General features: G+C 40.8%; 1 long non-coding RNA gene across 1 annotated transcript; it reads right to left on the bottom strand.

Annotated features, from left to right (window-relative positions):
• Positions 1–11417: 11417 nt before the first annotated feature.
• On the bottom strand, positions 11418–20890 carry LOC127576983 (uncharacterized). Its single transcript, XR_007957303.1, has 2 exons — positions 20560–20890; positions 11418–11591 (listed from the first exon to the last, which is right to left on the bottom strand). It is a non-coding gene; the product is annotated as an uncharacterized LOC127576983 (long non-coding RNA).
• Positions 20891–23785: the final 2895 nt, after the last annotated feature.

Below are 23785 nucleotides of genomic sequence, written 5' to 3'. Positions count from 1 at the left end.
GCCACCTCTAAGATGTGTCAGTTAACTGACTTTCAATGTCCTGAACAAGGAGCATTGCTTCCAGAAGGCTGTAGGGGGTGCTGGCTTGTCTGCATGCATCATTTGAACAAAGTCCCAAAATTCAAGACCAAAATTCTCCATCTGGGGCCATATGAGTAGTGCAGGGAGAGCACAGTCTCCTTCCTGGGCATGTATGTTAGGGTGTAACTGATATTTGAAATGTCTGTGTCTGTTCATTGAGGGTTAGACTAGCACAGCAATAGCCCTTGCCTCTAGATCAGTGGTTCATGGGAAATGCCTCTAGATCAGTAGTTCCTGCACCTAGATTTCAAGATCATTACCAATATAGCACTCAAAAGGAGACCTTTTGGATGAAAGATTAATCCAAAGTCTTGCCCAACTTTTCAACTGAATATCACAGATAGTGTAGCAGTTAGCATAACGTTACTAGTGCCAGCGACCCGGGTTCAATTCCCGCTGCTGTCTGTAAGGAGTTTGTATGTTCTAATTGTGTCTGCATGGGTTTCCTCCGGGTGCTCTGGTTTCCTCCCACGTTCCAAAGATGTACAGGTTAGGAAGTTGTGGGCATGCTATGTTGGTGCCGGAAGCATGGCGACGCTTGCGGGCTGCCCCAGAACACTCTACGCAAAAGATGTATTTCACTCTGTGTTTCGATGTACATGTGACTAATAAAGATATCTTACCTTAAGTAAAAGAAGAACAAAAAAAAATCTTCTGCTGCTTTTGCAAATATTCTTCCATGACTAACAGAATAGAGATTCGCTGAGAACTAAAAGAAAGTTGTGGTTGATTAACGTTGTTGAGGCTGGAGAGATTCGGACCTCTAGTATCCCCAGGATCAGTGATGGATCTATTTTTCTTCAGATAATTGATCTAGACTTTGGTAAAGAGATTACCATATCTAAGTTTATGGACAAAATTAAAATAAGAAACATCTGAAACTGAAAATAATTCTTTTTGATTGCAGGAAGATGCAGCCAGATGAATGGTTGAAGCAATTGGATGTTGAGTGAAATTTATTGCAGAGAAATGTGAATTGATGCCTTTCAAGAAGAACACATAGAGAAAATATGCACTAAATGGTAAATAGATAAATAAAAGATTAGAGAAATGAAAGGGGGTTTTTAATTCTTCCCAAATGGCAGAGAAAATAGCAGAACCACTCTATTACCATGTCAGTGTGTCCTTCCAATGGCCAACTAAGGCACTCGCGCGGTCAGGCAGAAGACTCATTAATCTCTGCAAATGATAGACATTGGATACCATTTGTAATTTTGTGGGAATGTCAGTGTTCCTCTGACCTCACCAAGAATGATATGGATAACTGCTGCTATTTAGAATCAGAATCAGGTTTATTATCACTGACATATGTCATGAAATTTGTTGTTTTGTGGCAGCAGTACAGTGCAAGACATAAAGAAATAAAAAATTACTGTAACTTAAAAAAATAAATAGTGCAAAAGAGGAATGATGAGGTAGTCTTCATGGGTTCATGGACCATTCAGAAATCTGATGGCAGAGGGTCTACTTTGAGTTAATCAAAAGGATGAATGTCAGGAAGCAGTGAAAGTTAACTCAGAGCCTCCCACTGCACAGAAGCTCTGGACCTGCAGAGAGTCTTATGCAGTGTGCACTGAGGCAAGTACCTGTAGTTAATATAGGGTTGCTGTAAATTATTAATCCACATGATGAACTTTTCCATTCTGTAAATTAAATATTTATTTGCTGCAATATATTAATCTTCAATTTCCTTAAAGTGGGAGCCAAACTTCATCTTGGCGATGAGCAATAAATAAGTACTGTATTGTCTCCCTGTCAGACTCCTTTCTGATCTGGGTTCTACTGCCGTTATTTATACCTCAATTCCATGGAGCTTAGAAGTCCAATGCAAACACTTTGGGAGACTTGAGTGAAACATGGATGAGGTTTTCAGCACCAGGTTGACTGGGTATGATTGTAATGGACATTGTTACAGAGGTTGCGCTTGAGATGGACAACACACAAGGTCAGAAGCACAAACTCAGGGATAAGTAGGATGCCAAGATGTTGGTTCAGTCAGAGGTAATCACTGAAGAAGTGGATGGAATTGGTGGGAAAAGAATAGAGACTGTCATGGAATTGAAAGTGGATGGACTTAGTCATCCTGTTCTTCAAATGTGGCCAACTGCAGCTGACCAGCAGCCTGACATCATGGTGACGGAGGAACAAATAGATAGGCTGCACCTACTTTTCTGGCATAAAATGGCTCCAAGTATTGCCAGCATTGGTGTAGCAAACAAAATTCAGCTCCAGCCTGATCTTCAAACTAACAACCAACAGTTCTTGAACCAACCAGCAAAGATAAGATAACATATTTATTTACTAGTCACATGTACGTCGAAACACACAGTGAAATACGTCTTTTTGCATTACTGAGAATGTGCTGGGGGCAGCCCACAAGTGCCGCCACGCTTCCGGCGCCAACATAGCATACCCATAGCTTCCTAACCCATACATCTTTTGGAATGTGGGAGGAAACCAGAGCACCCGGAGGAAACCAGAGCACCCAGAGGAAACCCACGCAGACATGGGGAGAACATACAAACTCCTTACAGACAGCGGCAGGAATTGAACTCGGGTCGCTGGTGCTGTAATAGCGTTACGCTAACCACTACGCCACTGTGCCGCCCATCACTACAGCTTAGCAACACTATGATCACTTTGCACCAAAATGGACTTTGTTTTTTTGTTCCAGTTCTGTTCTTCCTTGCAAAAATTGTGTATATGATGCTTTTCTTGTGAATGCTGCTTATTTGATGCCATGTGCCTGTGATGTTGCTGCCAGTAAGTTTTTCATTGCACCTGTGCATACATGTACTTGCCTAAGACAATAAACTTGACTTGTTAACTAAAATAATACAGAAAGTGCTGGAGATACCCAGCAGGTCAGGCAACATCTGTGGAGAGAGAAATGGAGCTAATGTTTCAGGTTGATGACCTTTCATCAGAACTGGAAAGGCAAGAGAAAAAGTGTTTTTTTAGTTTAAATTGCACATAGTGGAGTGGGTGGAGAGAACAAAAGGAATGTCTGTGACAGGGTGAAGACCAAGATTGTCCAGGTGCCACAGGTGTTGTTAATACAGTCTGACAGATCGTGATCAGTGCTTGTTAATCAGGGCTGATACATCAAGAGGAATAATAAATAGAGAATGATGAGTGAGCGTAGTAGAGAGATAAAAGCAATACTACTTGTGAGAGGCAGAACATGGCAGTTGTTGGAAAATTGGAACAAGAGAGGATGCTGAAAAAAACCCTCAGTAAATCAGATAGCATCTGTGCAGAAAGAAAAACTAAGTTAATGGTACAGTTGGATGACCCTACATCATGTGCTCTTCCAATACAAACAGGAAAGGATGACGATCTGAAATTACTGAATTCAATATTAAGTCTTGGGGGCTGCAGGATCTATGGATGGAAGATGAGGTACCATTCCTTAAGCTTAAGTTGCGCTTTGCTGGAACACCTGTAAGAGGTCAAAGACTGAGAGGTCAGAGTGGGAGTGAATGGAAAATTAAAGTGACAGAAAACAGGATCATTCCAGCCGATTGATCTGAGGTGTTGTGCAAAGTGATCACCCACTCTGTGCTTAGTTCCTAAAATGTAAAGTGATCACATTGTGAGCACTGAATGCACGTGCTCGATTGAAGGGAGGGAGCAGGCGGGTAGAAAAAGCAAGTAGATCACTGCTGAAAGACTGTTTGGGTCCATGAATGGTAGGACTTCCACAAGGGAGTTTCCAGTTGCTTGTCACTTTAATCCTTTATCCCATTCCCACTTTGCCCTCTGTCTTTGGCCTCCAAAACTGTTCCAACAAAGCCCAATGTAATCTTGAGGAAGAGTATCTATTGCTGTCTTTCATCTCCCTCTAAATTACATCCCTCCAGACAGATCAACTCTGATTAAGAAGCATTCATCACCATCTCATGGATGGCATCATCAGTATTTCTGTCACCTGGACAATCTTTATCTCCATCCTGTAACAGATGTAATCTTTGTTGCCTTCACCCTTTCCCTTCCCTGCAACTTAAATCACACTTTTTTTTTTCATTTTCCCAGTTCTGATGAAAGGTGAAACACTTTTTCTCTCCCCACAGATGCTGCCTGACCTGCTGATTGTCTCCAGCATCTTGTGTTTTATTTCAGATTTCCACCGTCTGTGACCCTCTTGCACAAAGCACATAATAGTCGTAGAAACTTCTTCAACCTGTCTGGGTCTCTGACATCAGATCATCTTCCCACTGCTCCTACCACTCTCTCACTCGTCATTAGAGTGCCCAGTTATCAAGTAGTGGCACTCTCCTATAGCTGGAAGAGTGTTTCTTGTATTGTGCTTTGTTCTGTTCAGAGCTGGCTGCAGAAATGCTGGGAGAATTATCCAGTAGATAAGTAGAGTGCACCTTGCTGAAATGAACAAAATGCAACATTATTCTGGGGAAACTTGACCTCACTCTTCAGGGAAACTTGCACCTGAAAATCTCAGTTTTAATGGGATTTTCACACACAGCATTAGGGTCACACGTAACACTGCTTCATAGCCATTGAAAGGAAGTAACACAATGTCTTCAGATGATGTTATTGAGGGCTACCCAAAGATGATGACTTAAAGAGGCCCCGAATAAGTCTTTTTACATTTATTGCTGAATTGATGGAGTTTTGATATCATCCTCATTAATATCTTTTGGAGCTGAAATAGCTGTTCACTTCTTGGATTAAGTTCGTCTTTAGAAATGGAAAGAAAATTTCCCCTCTCCAAAGAAGCTTTTTTTTGCTTAAGCTCCAAGGACTCCAATCTAGTGAATCTGCTCTCATTGAAACTGGCAAGCACTTTACCATTTGGATGGAGGAAATGATTTTCCTACTGCATGCAGTGAAAACACATTTTATGGGTAATATAATTTCCCTTTCAAATTCAAATGAGAAGAGAGATTAAAAGGAAAAAGCTCCTGGAGAGAGAAATAAAAGATTAGAGAAATGTATATTCAATTGATGCTACCTTTCATTCTCTATCTAAGTTTATCATAATATTATCCTACTGTAGAGATTGAAAAGATGTCACTGAGTCAAATACTAATTACATAGTGAAGGACAGCCCAGTTCTTAGTCCATCCAGTCCAAAAGCACAGCAGCTTGGATTGAAATTTGGATTACTCCCATTTGAAAATAACATTTTATTTTGGCTTTAATCAATATTAAGCAGAACGTAGGAATATAAGAACATAAGAATTCAGAGCAGAAGGACACCATCTGGCCCTTTGAGGCTGCTCCGCCATTCATTAAGGTCTTTTACCTCAATGCAGCTTTCCTGTATGGACACCATATCCTTTTCATTCCCATAAATACACTCATGCCTAAACCTCCAGAGGCTGACCTAGTAGTGAATTCCAGAGATTCACCAATCTCTGGGTGAAGACATTTCTTATCTCAGGCCTGAATGCTCAATCTCTTATTTTGAGAGTGTGATCCTTGGGATTAGTTAACCCAGTGAAGGGAAACATCATCTTTGTCTCTTCCCTGTCAAGCCCTGTAGACATTTTGTATGTTTTGAGAGAACTTCTCATTTCCTAGGACTTGTCTACTTAATCTCTCCTCGGAGGATAATCCCTAACTCTTAGAAATCAATCTGGCAAACCTCAGGGGTACTCGCTAGTTCTCAAGTGTGCCCTCCTTGCATAAGGAGAGTAGTCCTGAACACAATAATCCACGTGCAATCCAACAAGGATTCTGTATAATTGCACAATAACATATCAGCTTTTGGTGGTTTGTGCACAAAGAACACCAATCAGTGTCTGAACCCCAACCCTGTTCAACTTCTCACCATTTACAACATACTCCACTTTAATTTTATCCCTGCAGAAGTGGACAGCCTGATACTTTTCCACCTGCCATGTCCTGGCCCACATAATTAACATAGAAATGTACAGCACAGGAACAGGCCCTTCGGCCCACAATGGCTGTGCTGACCATGATGCTTTTTAAACTAATCTCAACTGCCTACACATGGATATATCCCTCCATTCCCTGTCAGTTCATGTGCCTGTCTAAATGCCTCTTAAGTATTGCTATCATATGAGGCTGTCTATACCCCCAAAAGCCTCCCAATTTTCATCACAACTCACACCAACATCCAGCTTTGAATAATCAGCATACTTGGTATTGGTTTATTATTGTCACTTTTACTGAGGTACAGTGAAAAGCTTGTCTTACAAACCGATCATATAATTGCACAATAACACATCAGCTTTTGGTGGTTTGTGCGCAAAGAACACCAATCAGTGTCTGAACCCCAACCCCGTTCAACTTCTCACCATTTACAACATACTCCACTTTAATTTTATCCCTGCAGAAGTGGACAGCCTCATATTTTTCCACCTGCCATGTCCTGGCCCACATAATTAACATAGAAATGTACAGCACAGGAACAGGCCCTTCGGCCCACAATGGCTGTGCTGACCATGATGCTTTTTAAACTAATCTCAACTGCCTACACATGGATATATCCCTCCATTCCCTGTCAGTTAAATTCGTTCAGGTCAATTCATTACATAGTGCAGTTACATTGAGTTAGTACAAAGTGCATTGATGTAGTACAGGTAAAAACAATAACAGTGCAGAGTAAAGTGTCACAGCTACAGAGAAAGTGCAGTGCAATAAGGTGCAAGGTCACAACAAGGTAGATCGTGAGGTCAGAGTCCATCTTATTGTATAAGGGAACCGTTCAATAGTCTTATCACAGTGGGGTAGAAGCTGTCCTTAAGTCTGGTGGTACGTGCCCTCAGGCTCCAGTATCTTCTACCTGATGGAAGAGGAGAGAAGAGAGAATGTCCCGGGTGGGTGGGGTACTTAATACCATCATCCAAATCATTGACACAGATTATGAATAGCTTTGGCCCAAACCAATCCCTGCAGCACCTGACAAGTCACAGTCTCTCATGACAAAGTGGCCTGTTTATTCCTTCTCATTTTTCTGTCCACTAACTAATCTTCAACTCATGCCAGAACGTCACTCCCAGTCCCACTTTCTCTAATTGTGTTTTATAACCTCTTGTGTGGCACCATGAAGCCTTTTGAAAGTCCTAGTGCATCTGTGGAGGCAAAGGGATTGTTGACATTTTGGGTTGAGATCAGGGGCGGGATGTAAGGTCCCGACCCAAAACCTTGACTATCCCTTTTCCTTCTACAGATGCTTCTCCATCTGCTCAATTCCTCCAGCAGTTAGGTTTTTGCTTCAAAGAATATTTTCTGCCCCTTGGAGTATTTTTAAGATGTATGTTAAATGTAACTTCTTTGGTATAAATGGCAATGAGAGGTTATAGTGGGAGGGTGTTTGGGAAGTATGGGTCATGGTGATGGCTGCATTTCTTCTGTGGTGAGGAAACAGCACTTCCTCTGGATGCTGCGTCTCTGTATTATGGCAAGAAGTCATGAGTCCTCAACAATGCCATGTTAATTAGTTCACCTCCTGCTGTGCTGCAAAGTTTGCTTCTGAAATTCACTCCTGTGTATCACCCGTTAGCTCCAACTGCTGAAGTTATCTATTTAATAATGCATTAAAACAAGTGGCAGCCATCCAACTGGAAATGCACTTCCTGCTATCTAGCTTCTGATTTCAAAGTAAAGCCCAGTTTTGCATAAATGTAGGGAGTTTGATGTATATGTAGGTAGGAAAAGCACTGGAAGCATGTGGTGAGTCTGGGGTTTCTTTAGTAGAAATCATGACACCATATTGTGCGAGGACGTCATTTCTTCTTTGCTTAAGTAAATGGTCATGTGAGAAATTGCGGTCTGGGGGATTTGCTCCCTGCTCTTCAGGAATTAGAAATGAATTTTCCAGACTTTAGCTGAAATTTGCTGTGCTTTTGATTCTGTTTATTTTTTTTCTCTCAATCCAATGAGATGGTAGTGCAAGGGACTTTACCAAAAGGGTATGTGTACAAATGACCAAAATTTGATGTATCAGAAGGGTTTGAGTAAACACAAAGTTCAAAGTAAGCAATTCATACAGAGATGGAGGCAACAGACTGCCAGCACTCTTCATATGTTAACTGTAAATCTGATTAAGAACAGATCTGTTCATTGTTTGGTGCATGGGTTATTAAAATACTGCGGTGGATAATGAAGTTTTTCCATGGTTCCTGGGGAACAAACAAATATTTAAAATGAACTGAGAATATTTTAAAAAGGAAGTTGGAAAACATACTATCAAATGGTGTCTAAGATCATTGTTGTTAAAAGATAACTGTCACCAGTTCACCCTCAAGTACATTCTAAAGAATGCCAGGAAAGTGTAATTAACAATGGGTAGTCCAAAGCTTTCTCTTGGGAATGCCATGTTTTTGCCTATGAAGAATATAATCTTAAAGGCACAACATCTGATAACCAGTCCAGTTCTGACACATTAGGGCCAAGGAGTTAAGGAAGGCTAAGATCTCTAGACTCTGATCTTTTGCCAAGATTACCCAGAAACAGAAGAATGTCTTGTGGTGGATGATGTATTTGGCTGATACTGAGGAGCTGATGTGTTAAAAACATAGAATGTACAGCACAGAACAGGCCCTTCGGCCCACAATGTTGTGGCGACATAGCTAATCCCTCCTACCTACAGAATGCCCATATCCCTCCATTTTCTTCTCATTCATGTGCCCATCCAAGCCCCCCTTAAAAGCCCCCAATGAATTTGCCTCCACCACCCTATCAGGCAATGCATTCTAGGCATCCACCACTCTGCAGATATGATTGGCCAGGTGTGAGGTAATCAGTGGGTTGTCCAATGACCCATAGGGACAAAAGTTTACAAGATCAAGAAGGATGAACTTTTGGTTGTGTGTGTGAGGACAGAATAAACAAGCTTCTCTGTAATTAGATAGTTAATTCAGAGATGGATTATTAATGTCTGCAATTGGTTCAACAAGTATCCATGAGAACTGCAGTATGAGAAAGGCAAAAAAACAAATTATCCCAGTGGGATAATATGCAAGTAATATCCAGGGCTTACTAATGACCAGTACAATAGTAAGACCCAGTAAGTTCCAAAGAGTGCAATGGGGCTATCCAGGATCCATGGAGATATCAAGGGTTGTGGTGATATTCAGGCCTTTGGGGTTTACCAAGTGGTGGAATGATATCTAGATACTTGTTGTGCCAAAGTTAAGCAGGATTGTTCACAGATTCGATAGGAAATAAACCTTGCACATGCAATGCTGCACACAACACACTTTACTACTGAGTTACAACAAGTGGTACTTGTCTCGGAAGCACGCCTGTGCCTGTTTAACTGCAGAGTCCTGTTCCAATCGGTCCACAGCATCAGTCGCGACCTAACCTGTGGTGAGCCCAAATCCAAGAGACCTCACCACCAATGTGCTCACTCTTTTATACCCTGGTCACTTCTCTCCGCCCACCACCTGGGTCAATCCTTTGTCCAGGTCGACCCATCACGTGACCATTGCCTTGGGCACTGCAGGCTCATGTCGGCAGGGACAATACCTTGGTTACCTCGCACCCAGGTCACCCTTCCCCCACGCACACACACACATTTGATCCCAGCAATTGTCCCTTGCGCTCTCTGGCCGACATTTCAGGATTCTTACTACAATACTGTAGTATAATCCAGCACCTGTAGTTGTTTCCTAGTGCTGTGGTGTTATTGAGATGATGTCTTTGTGTCTGGATGCCAGAGTGTTGTTTGCAGCTACAGCAATATCTTGGCACTGTAATAATACCCAAAGCTACAGTGACATGTACATGTTATTGTCTTATCGAGGTGCTCTAATGATATCCAGATGCTGATATGATAAGCAGAACTGTAATGTTATACAGGCCAATAGTAATATCTGTGGTTTCAGTGATATCTAGGACTATAGTTTTATCTTTGTGCTCTAGTGTTTGTCAGGTGCTGTGGTGACATCCAGGTGCAGTGTTATGATTGCTAGGACTGTAATGTTATCCAGGACTGCAGTGATACTTGGGTGCTGTAATGATTACTGGAACAGTATTAACTGGGACACAGATGGATGTTACTGCAGGGCTACACTAATCGCCAGTAAGGCCCAGCAAGCTCCAAAAAGTGCAGCGAAGAAGAATTATTGCTGCTGAGAGCTCTGGGCATTCTTATTACTGCAATTGAAAGGAGGATGTTCATTTGCTTAGTCAGACCTACAACTCACTGGGACCCAGCAGCCAAGGGAGTTTCCATGTTTAGTTATTACAATCTTTTGGGCATATTTGTTGCTAGTTTTGGTCAAATAGTCGGCATAATAATAATTCAATTCTGCAAATCAGTCGAGAGCAGACCATTGAGGATCATTGACAAGAAACAGTGTGAAGCAGCAGAAAGACAAATTAGTGATCTAAAGGCTCAGGAATGTAACAGTTATACACTGATAACATGTAATGGATGTTAATGTACCTGGGGTGCACTGTTGGCATATTAGAATGGTGTTTTTGCACAGACAGAACCGACTCAGTGACCCATTTTCTTATCTGGTGAGGCTCCATAGTGGCAATAGAGGACTACAAGAATCACCTGTGGCATTCCATTATTTTTGAACATAAACAACATGGTCAAGATTTGTCAGATAAGGGCCTTTTCAGTGGAAAATCTGTACACCCTTCTGTATCTGTCTGCCCAATATGGGGCCTTCGAATTGTGCAGGCCTTCCTGAATGTTAATTAAAGAGATCTTGACCTTGACTGGACTGCTGCCAGGAAGTTCCATCTTCCATCTTTCAAGTTAATTCACCTTTTTAGTGTTTATCCAGTGATCTCACGCTTATTGATCTTCAATCTTAAAAAGCTCCCTTCCCATATTCTAAACCCAATCCACAACCTCCTCAGCCAGTTTCCCCCCAATAAATCCCCTCCCTTTACCCAAGTATTTCCCCAATAACTTGCTCTGATGCTGACACCCAAATCCTCTTCCCCACCTTTACCTCCTTGCAAACTTCTCTGCACTGATATTCTCTCCCTTCTGTGTTTCTCTCTTCTCCTTCCCTATGCCCACCTTCTGTTTATTTCTGTCCACACCACCACCCACTAACCTGCAGTCCAATCAACTTCTCAAGTAAGGCCAGACCCTTTTTAACAAATATTGTCACAGGACTCAACACTTCAGTTAAGGCTTCACTGCAGAACACTTTTGAACAAGTGACATGAAATCATGAATTGCATTCCTTTTAACACTAGTTATGTGCATATTGTGTCATATACCCAAAGAATCCAGACAAAAATCTAGAAGTGTGTTACTAGTGCTCCAAGTAGACATTGTATGGTGTACAAAAAAATTGCAATACATGAAAGAAGTTCCAGAGCACTGGATTTGTCCAAGGTTTTCAGCAGCAATAAACCAGGCAACTAGAAGATTTAAGATTAGATAAGATATCTTTATTAGTCACATGTACATCGAAACACACAGTGAAATGCATCTTTTGTGTAGAGTGTCCTGGGGTCAGCCCGCAAGTGTCGTCATGCTTCTGGAGCCAACATAGCATGCCCACAACTTCCTAACCCGTACATCTTTGAAATATGCGAGGAAACTGGAGCACCAGGAGTAAAAAAACAAGATTAAAAAATCAGCATGACAAATTTTAAATTTCTGTTGTGAGTAGCGACATTAATAATAAAGGTATTATTACTTAAAGAATGTATTTTCAATATATTCTTCTTCTGTTTTTTTCCAAGTTACATTCTAGGTTTGCTTGTGTTCTATTCTGATATATTAATAGTTACTGGTCCAAAATTTGTGGTCAGTGGTGACCCTACAAAAAAAAGATTGCACTGATCTTTTATGATTTGGCCAACTTGCTGGAAAATGCCAGCTCCAACCTCTGTTGTGAGGATCAGTGCCAAGACAGAACATTCTGCTCCCTCAGAAGTGGGGGCCAGGGCAAACCCTGCCCACAAAACTGCTTAAAAAATACTATGGTAGCCTGATAAAACTCTAATGTCTGACTTAGGCAGCTGCCAAAACTGTCAAAATACACTGAATATTTCTGACGTGCAAAAGCTTTCTAAAAATTAAGTATTAATATTAAATATTATTGAAATTCACATGTAAACATTTAAATATTAAGTAAAAGTAAATATACTGAAACTATGAAAAGAATGTAATAGTGTAAGTAACAGTAAAACTCCAATAATCCAGCTTCTGACTGTTTGCAAGTCTTGATGGTCCAGCATCATATTCATTGGTCCAGAATGTGAGCCCAGGGTCCAGTGTGCAAGGATGCAGGTGGCCAGAGCAAGGGATCTGGAGCACAGACAGGGCTGGGCTCAAAACTGTGGGCCAAGTGTGTGGCTGGAGCTGGGACTGGGGTCTGGAACAGCAGGGGTCAACAATGTGAGTGGGTTTGTGTACAGAGCCAGGGACTGGAGTGCTTCTATATTTCCAGCTCCCTGTAAACTCACTGGGTTCACTGGAAAATGTATTACATCAATGTGTAAAATGTTTTAAAAGAAAAAGTATAATGGAAGTGTGTTTGTTTATTAATAGGAGAAACATCCAATAATCTGGAAAATCTGCCTATCCAGCACTACCAAAGTCCCAATGGTGCCAGGTTATCAGAGTCTTACTGTCCCTTAATCTCTCTCAGCCATTTTTCTCTTTGAAATCAATGAGGGTGAGAAGTGGGGTGTAATCCTGCACTTGGGTCATGCATGGCCCCAATTCTGAGCACATTAGCCAATCTAAATGCTGGGGAATTGCAGCAACTGTGCGCATTCTGCCGAACATGAGAATTCCAGCACAGTCTGGAGATCACTAGTGAACAGTTGTTAACAAATTTGGGATATTTGTATTGTGCCCACATGCACCGAAGTTCCAAATTTGCCGGGACCTATGTAGGAAAACATGGACCTCCATGCAGAACTGTGCACTTCCCTATAAAATCCATTCCATATCTGTTGGTGATTTTCCATTTTAGGCTTATCCTTTACAATTCCCATCTAATGAAATAATTGTACTTTCAAAATATTTATTGCAGCTTAATTCTTTTATGCTAAAGATTTTTGTAGAAAATCAATATGCTCTTGAATCACAAATATGATTTAGTAAATAAATATGGTATATAGTTTGCTCTTTTCTGAAGGTATGGCTTATACATCTTTTAATGGAGAGCAGACAGAGCTGTTCTCTGGAAAAAAAATCTTATTAAAGTAGGGCTTCTTAAACAAAACTATTACACATATTAAAAATCAGTGATTTGAAAGGAGACCATCACTCAGATAATTATATATAAAAAAGACAGTTCTGACACACTGTCAGCCCCATTGAATTTTGATGTTCTACTTCGTGTATCAAGGATTTTTAAGTTAATTGATAGAAATCTTCTTTTCTTTAATTGCTTGAGTTTTTGCCTTGGGCCGAATTCAGACCTAAATCACACCAAGATTTGTGTTAGTTTTCTGAAGTGAAATTATATTCCAAGTTTCCATAGAGACTCATTTGCTTCATCACAACTGTACCCAAATTATCCAGGAAACAGCAAAACTGGACACCTCAGAATGAATTGTTTATTTTCTTTTTACTGTGTTAATAATCTTGGAGACCAGCTGAGTTCCTCGAGCAGATTGTGTGTGGTTTGATATACTTAAACTTGAGGCAGTTTTATTGACACAGTTGAAAATTGATTTATCATCAAAATAAACAAACTTAATCCACCGACCATGAGTAATTCAGCTTTATCTTACTGGAAATTATTTTTAAAGAATTATATAGAGCCATTTTCTTTAATTTTATTAACTTCCACTAGTCAATTTCTTCCTATTTTTTAAAATAAAAAAAACATTAACGTCTATGTACCTAAATCTGGTTAACTTTACAATCTTTCTCAAAGCCTGCAAATGGGCACAATTAAGTACATAATAACACAAGAAATAAAAGCAGAAGTTGGCCATAAGGCCCCAGAGACCTCACCAATCAGCAAGATCGTGGGTGACCCTGTATCTCTTGTCCATTTTGCAGCTGAAGCCCTCTGATTATCAGATTTCCTTGATGTCCAAATATCTATTGGTCTCATTCTTGACTGAGTCCCATGACCGAACATCCACAGCCCTGTGGCTAAGAATTCCAAAGATCCTGCAGCCTCTGCCAATGGATATTTCTCCTCATCTCACTTTTAAATGGCTGACTCCTTATCCTGAGAGTACTTTTCCTAGTTCTAGACCCTGGAGGAAACAGCTTCTCGGCCCACCCTGTTAATCCCTCTAAGAATCTCAGATGCATTATTGAGATCAGCAAACACTTGCTATTGTGATAAATGCAATCTGGAGTATGGCTAATTTTGTGGGTGGAGTTGGTATCTTGTGTGATGTTGTTTAAATTAGTGAAACAGAAATCAGAAATTTGGTTTGCACTGAATGTTGCCTCTATTTGAATCACTTGATCCCCCACACTTAGTTAAACTGCAACAGCTAAAAGGCAACGACTGTAGACTTTTGAATTGTAAACATGGAAATGTGGAAAATAAATTGTGCCGGAAGAGTATTCAGGAGGATAAAACAGCAAAGCTTACAGACACCTCTGCTGGTGTTTATTATCCCAAATGAGGAAAAGAGGGTGAGCACTATCTGGGAATGAAGCAATAAAGCTACCCAAAGGAATTGGTATTGGTTTATTATTGTCATATGTACCGAGATGCAGTGAAAAACTTAGTTTTGCAAGCCATCCATACATATCATTTCAAAAACATAAGGGAAAAGCAGTCACAGAATGCAGTATATAGCGTTACAGTTACAGAGAAAGTGCAGAGCAGGTAGACAATAAAGTGCAAGGGCGATGGCGAGGTAGATTGTGAGGTCAAGAGTTCATCTTTACCTTACAAGAAGTCCCTTCAATAGTCTTAAGTGCACTGCTTCGACTATTTTCACTGGGCTTCTGTGCACTTCCAACAAAAAGTCTGGAGGTCCTCAGTGCCATCCTGGACACTACTACTTCATTTTGATTGGTCATGGGCCAAGAATTTCTAAGGGTCCATGTAGATTTTTTTCTCCTCTTTTGCCCTGATGGAGCTCAAATTAGAGTGCAATTTTCAGGTATCTGATCTCGGGCATACAACTCAGTTCACCCGTGAGATCCGGCTGAGTCTAAGTAGAGGCTTGCCGCTGGACCTGCTGGCCCTAGATAGTATGCTAGTGTTGGCCTGGGAGAGGACACTGAAGTTGAGAGTGTGCTGGTTGTGGCTTGGGAGAGGGGTTAGCAGCAGATTCATCTTTTGATTATGTTCTGCTTCTTGCTGCTGTAGCACACTTAATCAGTCATCATTGTGAAAGCTTGCACAGATAGTGTAGAATGCATTGAGACTCAACTATCCCTGCTGACCCTCTTGTTACTGTGTCCTCCTAAATATGCCAACACAAGTAGAGAAAGAACAAGAAGAGTAATCTGACCCATTCAAATTCTGCCAGCACCACTTTCGTTGCATTATTAATCATCTTCATGCTTTGCAATGGTCTCCCTGCATTCCATCTTTTCATTATCACCAACACCTTCCATTAGCCTTTGCAATATACAGGCTTCCTTGCCAAAGCTTCTCTCCCCTTGCCCTTCCTTCTACCAGATGTGACTTGACAAAGGTGTCAATAAATTCTGCTGCACTTGGCAAACCTTCCAGAGCCCAGAAGCTGCTCCTCATGCTGCAGGCTGCTGCCGTTTGATGTGTGTGTTGTTGGGATTTTCAAAGCTTGCTTGTTCATTTCAGCGGCTGTAGCAATTTATCGACGGAATTTCCCCTTTCAAGGTTACTGCTTGTCATCCTGCCTTGAATGTTAACGCAGCCTTGTGCATGGAAAAGGGAGGGGTTGGGGGGGGCGGTGGTTGGGCAAGGACCAACAAGCAGCTGGGAATTCCATTCCTCCAAGCTTCAGACCGGACAGCTTGGGCCAGGACTCACTTCAGATGTTGTTACTCATGGGTATTAAAAACGGTGGCATTTGTCCATTTCTTTTGCATTGGACAATTCAATTCCACTGAAAAATCAATCATAAAAGAAATTTGGGTGCTCACTGCAAGCTGCGTAAGTCTTGCAGTTTTCCTTCTGGTTCCTCTGTGCACCAACACACACAGGACATTGGACAGACCATACGTCTGGATGCCACCTCCAGGATCTTTTTCCTTGCATGTGTGACCCCACAGATGATGTAGGCCATTCTAATAGACCATACATCTGGATCATAGTCCTTCAAAAGACTGTGCTCGTGAGGTCTGCCACTGGGAACCTGCCTCATATAGGTACCTACCTCATACCTCACTTGCATTTTATGTTATCTCTTTCTCAGGCACTGCCCCCCCACCTCCCCACAAGATTGTGACACCTGTTCTGCTCTGGTTTAAAATAAGATTAAGATATCTTTAATAGCCACATGTACATTGAAACACATAGTGAAATGTATTATCGTCTTGCGTAGAATGTTCTGGGGGCAGCCCGCAAGTGTCGCCACACTTCTGGCACCAACGTAGCATGCCCACAACTTCCTAACGCATACGTCTTTGGAATGTAGGAGGAAAGCGGAGCACCCGGAGGAAACCCACGCAGTCATGGGCAGAATGTACAAACTCCTTACAGACAGCGGCCGGGATTGAACCCGGGTCACTGGCGCTGTAATAGCGTCACGCTAACCGCTACACTACTGTGCCTTCCCGCTTGCAATGTTTGCCTGGCACACTCCTCTAACTACAAATATGACAGTTCACCAGCAACAGATCCATTGACCTTACTCTTCCAAACAATGACCATCTTATTAAAACAATTCCCAGGAGCAGACCCTTATCCATAAATCCTTACGCAGCTCTTGGAGCAACCCCGAAGCTGAATCTCTGCCTTCAACTTACTGTTAATATTTTGGTCTGGCCTCTAAATCAACTCCCGGTTGATGCCAACCTTCCAACATATTGCCAATTGGGGACCCCGCCTCTCCTTTATCAGTGACAGATCCTCACTTGACAACCTTTGTTCCAATCTCTGCACCCTGCCCCAACACTGGGCCTCCCTCCATCATCCCTCAAGGCCCAGTGAGCAGGACATATTTGATTTCTATGTAGGATAGACATTTGTTACACTGAGTCCTACTCAGTCATGCTGGATACTTTGCACCTAGGCAATGCCAAGCTTCGCTGCAGTCGCTCTTTCAATGAGATGACTGTTGGCCGACTGCACTCCACCTATTCCATTTGTAAGCCATGCAATTTTGGGCATTCCTTCTCCCCGTTATTATGGAGACCCCTTTCCTGCAACCTTTGAATTTGACGGCTTCAGGTGAGATGAACTATGCGGTCCATGCCCCCGGAGAAAGGGGGCATGGACCACATAGTTAGAATCTAAAGGAATTAATGTCTATTCAAAGCCGTTGGATGGTGATAACTGGTGACTGTACTTCAGAGAGCTTGTCTTGAATTACTGATCATATAACCTTGGAACAGTGCAGCACAAGAGGAGTACTTCCTGCTCTCCCCCCACCCCCCTCATTATATATGTGCTGACTCTTTATAAGAGTCCCATACCAATACTCTTTCTTCTGCAATTTTTCACCTAGAAGTATTTATCCAGTTTTGTTTTGAAAGCCTCTATTGAATCCACCAACAACCAAGAAGGAGGTTAGTCCAGACTCTAAACATTTATTGCTGAATATAGTTTTTCCTCTTATTACTTCTGGTTTATCTGCTTGCTTCAATTATACCCTCTATTTATCAACCCTCCTGGCTTTTAAGACAGCTTCTCTTTATTTAGACTCTTCATGATCTTTAAACACCTCTTCCAATCTCCTGTTAGTCTTCAATGGTATAAGAAAAGATAAATCAAGCTTCTCCAATCTTACCACATGACAGCATCCCTGGAGTCATTCTGGTAAATCTATTCAGTGCCCTCTCCAAAGGCTTCACATCCTTTCTAAAGTGTGATGTCCAGAAATGAACAAAGTGCTCTAGCTGAGGATGAACTTGTGTTTTAAATCGATTTGGGAAAATGTCCTGACTTTTGTCCTCAATGAGCTGTAAAGTCCAGGGTCACTTTATTAACCTGTCGGGCCATCTTCAAAGATTTGTGTGCAAACACCCCAGGTGTCTCTGTTATTATCTCTGCTTTTGAATTGTACCACATAGCAAATCTTGCCTCTCCTCATTCTTAAGGACTGTCAGTTCCACAGAAACTCTTGGGTGCAATCTGGATAGGTGCAAAACCAGCTGTACGTTGTGCTTGTAGTGAATTTACAACTCAAAGATTTATCCCACTATCTCCTCTTCTCCATAATCTGACCACGGCTTTCAGGTTTGGCTGTTTAATTCAGTAAATTGAGACAATTAACTTCATGCAATATCAATTTTCTTGACATCACCGCATATAAAAAAAGAATTTTATTGGGAAAATAGTAGGGGAAACAAGTTCCTCAAAATGAATAATGATGCACCTAAATTAGTTTTATACAAATACGGTAGTCCCTCAAAATAATTGAGACATACAGTTCCAAAATATCATATCAAATTTATTTATTGCCTGCCTTCATAGATCAAATAGTTCTGTTACAGTACCTCTGACTAAGTTCTCCTTAGGACCCTGTATATCATTTGATCTTTCAGTCTTGACATCTCCTTCTCTTCCTGAAATGATAGCTCTGCCTCAGCTTTGCTCTCTGTCTCAAGGTTTCGTGTTTCTTCCTCTGCCACATAAGTCTGTTTTGAGCATCGCTAACAAAGTGTTCACTGAATGTTATAATAGGAAAACTGAATTAATGGCTGAACCATGTTGGACTGTCTGGGACAATCTAGAGATAAGATAAAATATGTAGTCATGAACAGACATTCCTGGACAAAGACTATTGGTAACCAAGAATAAATCTTGGGTTACTATAGTGTGAGTGGGACTCTGGCACAATCTTGAGATAAAACACACATTAAGCCAGTAAGTGACAAACATAATAAGTACCTCACTGAACCTTGAAGTAAGCAGGAAAAAAAACACCAGTATTGTCTAACCACAAATTACCAATCACTTAGAAGCGATTATGATAGTCTTGAAGGAAATATAAATACAAGAGCTATAAATATTGATATTAATTTTGCATTTCCGTGAGTCAGGACAAATGGGCTCTAGTCTAACAAATCAGGCTTTGAGGAGCATTGGTATGACCAGATGGGCACTTGGAGATATCAGGACTGGCCTAACTGTGTTCCATATTTAATCCATGTGTTGGTGGTTAAATAAAGGTTATTATTCTGGCCACTTATCCGCTTCTGCTTGTCGTATGATTGCTTTTGTTACATTAATGGACAAGAGATCCATTCTATTTAAATGGAAGGATCCTATACCTCCTGCCACATTTCAATGGTTTTCTCAAACTATAACATGTTTAAACTTAGAAAAAAATTAGGAGTGGTACTGTTGATCCTTTGCTTAAATTTGAGGAAGTTTGGAATCCATTTATTCAATATTTCCATACGATATGAACAGACTTTTTCAATCCCCTTCAATAACCTTTGAATATAGAGGAGCGGAGCTGACGACATAAGAATGTGGTTTTTTTAATCAAAGAAATATCAGACCAGTTTTTTTTCTTTGAAGTTTTTGGTTTGCTTTTGTTTAATATTATATATTTTTTTGATTTGGGGGTTTTCTCTTCATATAATTAAATTTCTTTTCAAATATTTTTTTTCCCATCATGTACACTTAGCAAGAGTGCGGGAGGTCTAGATTATATATTTTACTCCTTGTGAGTATAAATATTAACTGTCGTTATTGTTATCCCGATCTCTTTGTATCTTATGTATAATTATTAATATTATGTATATCAATTTGAATTAATTTGAAATTCAATAAAAAGATTGAAAAAGGTTATCTCTGTAACAGAGAGTATTATCTGTGTTTTGTTGTCAAGGCAGATTCAGGTCTTTAGACCCCACTCTTACATTTGATGTGGGATATCTGAAAAGAATAAATCATTGTCCCTCTGCAGATTTTGCCCTACACCCAATATTCTCCAGCTTTTCATTTGGATTTGCCTCGCCAGTGCTGTCATTATTCAAAGTCATGGGGCCTAAACATCAATGGGATGAGTAGGAAGAAGGAGCTCAGTCACCACGGTTTGCACAAGTGCTTTAACTCATGGTCTTTATTTCCAACAGGAAGTCCACCTAGGGATCAGCTGAATTGGCAAGCCCATCTCCCCACAGAGCAGAGGAGATCGCAGCTCTGGAGCAGTGAAGGGTCTTGCTTCTGGGGAAGAATTTGACAGGGCTAGTCAAATGTGTTAGGCTCAGAAGGTAAGCACTAGGAGTCAAAGACAAAGTGGGGATCATGTGAAAAGAGGGTCAGTGATTGCAAGGGATGTCAATGATAGTGGGGCAGTAATCACAGGATATAAGTTGGTGATTATGCAGGAATGATGTGAACATGAAGTGAGAGTCAATGACCATAGGATGGGCCATGATTGTGGTGAGTTGGGTGTTGTTGACCCTTACCTCGGTCAACTAGCTTAGGTTAGGTAAATGACCGCAAATCCTAATTAATTAAAACTCACCTTCGTTATCAATGCAAATATCCACATAAGTTATGTTGATCCCACGTCAACAAGTCCTGAAGAATGGGTCCTGACCTGAGATGTTGACCGCCTGCTTTTCTCCACAGATGCTGCCTGGCCTGCTGAGTTCCTCCAACATCATCGTGTTTTTCATCTAGATTCCAGCATCTGCAGTCCTTTGTTTCTCTAATTCCTGAGTGTTATTGTTCCTTCTGTACCAGTACTCACCCAAACTACTTCTCCCACTTACAACACCGAAATAGGGGATCTCTCGTTGGCCAAACGATTGATCCTTCTTCTCCCGGCCCCAGGCATGGGGTCTTCCTTACGATAGTTAGTCTCCAGAGTTCTCGCTGCTCTACCTCTGAAATCCTTCATTTTTATTCTTTTTCCTTATCAGTTCTGCACCATTATGCTTCAATTCTATTGGTTCTGACTTATCAGGCTAGCCTGTGTCCACTTTTCATTGGCTCTGGCCCAAGACTACAGGTAGCATTACCTCATTGCTCTTCTCCCAAATAAGGATATGCCTCTGATGTCATTTGTTTGCTTTTCCCTGATTTCATATCAGTTATAGCCAGTTCAAGTCAGACACTGGGCTCAGGTTATTTCAGTTCACAGACACAGACTATTCTCCCTATAAGATTGCATTGATTCTTCTACTTTATCAGAATCAGGTTTATTATCACTGACATACGTTGTGAAATTTGTTGTCTTGCAGCAGCAGTACAGTGCAATGCATAAAAATTACCATAAGTTGCTAATAAATAAATAGTGCACAAGAGGAATGATGTAGTATTCATGGACCATTCAGAAATCTGAAGGCAGGGGGGAAGAAGCTGTTCCTGAACCATTAATAGTGGGTCTTCAGGCTCCTGTACCTCCTCCCCAATGATTGAAATAGGAAGAGGCTCACCTGGATGGTGAGGGTCCTCAATGATGGATGCCACCTTCTTGAGGCACCGCCTCTTGAAGATGTCCTGGACGGTGGTCAAAGAACATCACACAAATAACTTCTTATTTGAAAATGATCTCTGATTTAGCAGATTATCAGCAGGGCCTTCATTATGTCCACTTTCGATTACTTTAATCCAGCAAAAGTTTGTTCAGAAAACCAGTTCACAAAATGGTGGTCACAAGAACAATCTCACAAACAGCAGCCTCCACTTCTTCCACCATATGGCAAGAACAAAGACACTTGTTTTGTCTACTTGTCCACTGTCCTTGACTTGTTCTAGCTAGCTGCTTTTGCAGATTTTTAATTTCTTCAGGCCAACAGTGTTGCAGGGAGATGGGCAGGAGTTGGTCCTGCAGTTTGGGGAGGGGAGTGCCCTCCTGGAGATCCAATATGATGTGTCTTATTTAAATGAAGGTTCTAATCATGGCAGTTGGAGGGAGATGGTGGGGTTCGTCAGTGGGGAGTACAGGGTGATTCTGGTTAGGTTTAAAGCAGGTCTGTTTGGGATTTTGGGAAGATGCCCTTTTGTTACCATTTCCCCATGAAACGGTTGTTGTCCACCTTTAGGTGCCAGATTTCAAAAGGCCTGGAAAACTAAGGGTAACCCTAGAAGAGAGAGAAACCTGATGCTAGCAGCCACACTAGTACTTAAATGAATAATTTACCTCATGGTGGAGGATAAGACACTCACCCCTTAACTTACAATGTCACCCACATATCCCCTCCCAAATCACCACCTTCCAACACTTCCATTCTCATACATGTACAAAGGCATACTGGATTTGAATCATTTAAAATTCTTACATTCCATTTAATCCAAAGCCAACCATTGCTCTCACAGAAGAAGGCTTCTCTGTTTTCAGAGGCTTTTTGCAAGAGTTATCCAATTAATCCCACTTTCTTGCACCTTCCTCAAACTGCAATATTTTTCATATAACATATCTTCAATTTCTTTTTTTGAAAGTCAAAATTGAATCTGCTTCCACATTTCTTTCATCTATTACATTCCAAATAATAACAATTCACTACTCAGAAGAAATCTCCTCTTATTTCCGATTCTTTTGCCAATTATCTTAAATCAGTATCATTGGCCTTCTGCCAGTGGAAATGTTTCCTCCTTATCTCATCTGTCAAAAGCCTTGCAAATAACTGAAGTCCCCTCATCCAGGGTGTCATTTTGATGAATCTACTTGATATCTTTTGCTCGAAAGAGAAGAACAAAATAATCTACAATTTACTGGAAGTGATTCCTAATTTGGTTAATGTTCATCAGTTTCACACACGTTATTTTGGGTCTCTCATTGTAGATAACCACTGATGTCAAATGTAGGTATATAAAGGAAAGAATCCTTAAAGTAATCTGAGATGTGCTCTGCACAACCAGCACAGTTTTATTTCAGGTACTCCCCAATTATCCTCTATGCTATCTTGATAGTTCACATATTCTATGGATGCCTTGCATTATTTTCTATTGTTCATGCTTTGTTAATTTAGTCTTTATAAAACAAAATCTAGTTCCGATTAGGGATTAGTACCTGAAAGTATTATCTATGCCATTAAAGTGACAGATAAGCAGAGCAGTATTTAGGCAGGGAAATGAAGGAGCTGTCATAAGCACTGAAGCATATCCTGTTTCTTAACAGTTGGCTTAAAAACAGCATTGTTTTTTTTTGGCAGAAGAATACAGAATTGTTTGTTGAGTAGTAACTGGTGGGGGTGGGGATGAAGATAGGGTGGTGAAGATGAGGATAAAAAATATTTAATAGAAAAAATAAAACAGAAAAATGGATGGTTTACTGCCAAGGTGATGAAATAAAGGTGATTAATTGTATATCATTATCTAGCGTTTGTTTATCAAGTCTGATATGTCAATTTGTCTTAAGCTGAGAATCAGGAACAGCAAAAAAAAATCCCATTCTGTTCTTAGTACATCATGTACAGGAATGCAAAGCAGGGCTTACATTATTAATGCTTCTCTCCAAGGAATCATGCACTTACATCATTCTTTTTCCTTCGGTTTACATAAGGAGTCTGTCTATATCTGCAACCCTGTCACTAGGGCACTACAGGTCAGTGAGCTTCTTTACTTCAAGCTTCTTCCTTTTTCTATACTTGCTTGTTATAAAGACATGCAAGGTTTAAATAGAATGTTATATAAGGCTATATATAGTTGATTAAAAATGTATTAATAATGGAATACAGGAAAAAATATAGCTGCACAAAGCTGGAAAACTGTCTGACAGGCTTCCCACATGAAAATATTTTCAG

This window comes from Pristis pectinata, chromosome 1 (assembly GCF_009764475.1).
Source record: "Pristis pectinata isolate sPriPec2 chromosome 1, sPriPec2.1.pri, whole genome shotgun sequence".
NCBI lineage: Eukaryota > Metazoa > Chordata > Chondrichthyes > Rhinopristiformes > Pristidae > Pristis > Pristis pectinata.
Note: the sequence above shows the minus strand (reverse complement) of the source record. Positions and strands in the feature narration are given on the sequence as shown.